Consider the following 3178-nt stretch of genomic DNA (forward strand, 5'->3'; position numbering starts at 1 on the left):
TATAAGTTCATCCGTAACACAAAACTATTTTTTGTTTGTGCGGAATTACAGTTTTAAGGAATAAAACACTCCTTTGAAAAAATTGGTTTTTTTTTCTTTTGAAACGAATATCGTCGAAACTATAAAAGATATGAAAAAATTTCCTGAATGAAAATTGAATGGCAGGGCTCAGTAAAATAACTGATGCGACTTATTTAAAATAAAAAATATAAAAAAAGTTCCAGAAACTTATTTAAAATATAAAATCGTAGGAGTCGGTAAAATCACTGATACGACTTATTTGAAATAAAAAGTATAAAATAAGTTCCAAAAACTTATTTAAAATATTAAATAAAGAATAGGTCACAAGAAATTATTTAAAATATAAAATAAGAAATAGGATCCCTAAAAATATATTTATTTATTTAAAATATAGAATAATTTTTATTTAAAATATAAAAATAACTTGTCTTTTATTTTAAATAAAAAATAGATTTTGGAAACTTACTTAAAATATAAAATAACAAATGTGTATTTTAAATAAACATTTCAAATAGTTTTAAATAAAAATAAAAAATATTTTGATAATTTCGTTTATTTGAATTTACGAATATATTTCTAAATAGATTGCTGGAAAAGTTTCTGCAATCTAGTACTTCCAGTGGCGCCAACGTTCTGCTATTATCATATCCGTAAAATTAGACGTTTTTAACCTATAATTCAATTGACAATTTGTACTCAAGCCAATTAGTTTTGTTTGTATAGTATTTTAAAAAAAGTTATTTTGTAAGAAAATGGAAATTTCGCGTGAAAATTTTCGAGCAATTTTTTACGATTACAAATGTAATCTAACTCCGAAACAATGCATCGATCGACTTCATTTGACTTTTGGGGATGAAGCACCATCCAATAGGACTGTTTATAATTGGTTTGCCGAATTCCAGTGTGGACGTACCTTTCTTAGTGATAAATTCCGTGAAGGTCGTCCATCCACGTCTGTTGTTGCCACTAATGTTGATGCTGTACGTGAAATGATTGAGCGAGACCTGCATATAACATACCGCGAGATTCAGGCATCCTTAGGCATTGACATGAAAGCAATACATATGATTTTGCATGATCACTTGAGCGTACGGAAACTTTGCAGTCGTTGGATCCCACATAATTTGACCGAAGCTCAAAAACAGGTTCGTGATAAATGGAGCAAAGAAATGCTCAAAAAATTCAACCGAGGTCGGTCAAATTTAGTCTACAACATCGTTACTAGGGATGAAACATGGATCTATTCGTATGAGACCGAAAGTACCATAAACAACAATCCACTGTTTGGGTATTTCAAAATGAACCGAAACCAACAAAGTTGTTCGTTCACGCAGTGCTGCCAAGCAAATGATTGCTTGTTTCTTCGGTTATACGTGGACATGTGACAACCGTGGCTTTAGAGGATCGAAGGACTGTAAATACTGATTGATAAACGACAATTTGTTTGTCAGAAGTCATAAATGAATTGTGTAGAACAAACCGAAATCGTCGCATCATCCTTCATCATGATAACGCCAGCTGTCATAACAGCACGTCAAACCCTTGATTTTTTATCCAGTAATAATGTCGAATTGATGACTCATTGTCCGTATTCTTGATTTATCACCTAATGACTTCTTTTTGTTCCCAAACATTAAAAATAAAATGCGTGGTGAGCGATTTAAGTCGCCTGAAGCAGCTGTTGAAACATTTCGTACACTAATTTCTGAGGTTACAGCCTTAGAGTGGAAGAAATGCTTCGAAAATTGGTTCGAGCGTATGCAAAAATGTATCGAGGCGAATATTTCAAAAAACAATAAAGCCATTTACCGAATTTTATATATTTTTTTTCATATTGTTTGCAGAAACTTTTCCAGCAGCCTACGTATTTTATATAAATATTTTATCGGTAACTTTAAAGTTCTCTTTTAAGATAAACATATATTTGTGCATGCGTACGTTTATTGTTATCAATTAGAATGACCATCATTAATGAAACAACTACATATACATATGTGTAAGAAAGTAATTTTTTTAAATAATATTCTAAAGCAAGCTAACTTATTATTCAGACCGAATGTAGAACACTCGAGATACTTGCCTGAATATGAGTTATATTATAGATACTACAAGTGGAATTAATGTGTGAAATACTGTACAAAAATTGAATACTAATAGCAACGAAACAGATAAATGAAAAAGAATTGTTAGTCGGAATTGACTAAGTATCATTTTATTCCTGTAAATATTTTTTTTTTTGGTGACATTTTTATTGTCTTTATTTAATTTTATTAAATATAATTAATACAAAATTGTAAAGAAGTAAAGAACGAGTAGTGAAAAATGGTTGCATAATGTGAATAGTTTATGATATTTATTCCGATATATTGACGAAAGATGGTTTTCAAAAAAAAAAGTAAAGTCTGTTTTATGCTTTCGACCGTTCAAATAATGAGATTGATTAACGATACATCGCTACTCACAATTAGCTCCATAATAATTGATTTACATCATAAAACAGATTTTATTTTTAAAACAATCGATAAGTAACGATATATAATTTATAAATCACACGCATATAATTTTTGCATTAAGGAATTTGTATAAGATGTGTGCTATTTTTATTATTTATTTGTAACTGAAATGTTTGTATTGTAATTCTCAAAAATAATTAAGAAAATGAGATGTAAAAAGTGTTCATATCACAAAATGAATGACTGTCAATAAACTGTTAATACAGTGGAAAAAAAATGGAAGCTTATATGATCATGGTTACGAAAAAATGAATTACTTATCTCGTGTTGATCGAATACACTATAATAGTATTGTAGGATTAACGGTTTGACGATCATGTATTTACTTGTTGATTAAATCATGCGTTTCTTTCGATTATTTAGGTTTTTGAGCAGAAAACATATTCTGACGCATTATTTTGTCAACTTAAATATCATGACATATGTAAATTTTTTTATATCTATAAAATACCTACATTTTTATAAAAGATTTGATAAAAAAATCTGTAAAAATGAATAATTATAATACTACAATATATAAGATAAAGTCTCCACTGAAATAAATAATAAATAATGAATTAATAAAAAAGTCTAATATGAGCCAACAATGATTGTTCGTGTGTAACAACAAATTATAAACAACAATATATATATATATATATATA

The sequence above is a fragment of the Trachymyrmex septentrionalis genome, unplaced genomic scaffold, assembly GCF_001594115.1.
Source record: "Trachymyrmex septentrionalis isolate Tsep2-gDNA-1 unplaced genomic scaffold, Tsep1.0 scaffold86, whole genome shotgun sequence".
Lineage (NCBI taxonomy): Eukaryota > Metazoa > Arthropoda > Insecta > Hymenoptera > Formicidae > Trachymyrmex > Trachymyrmex septentrionalis.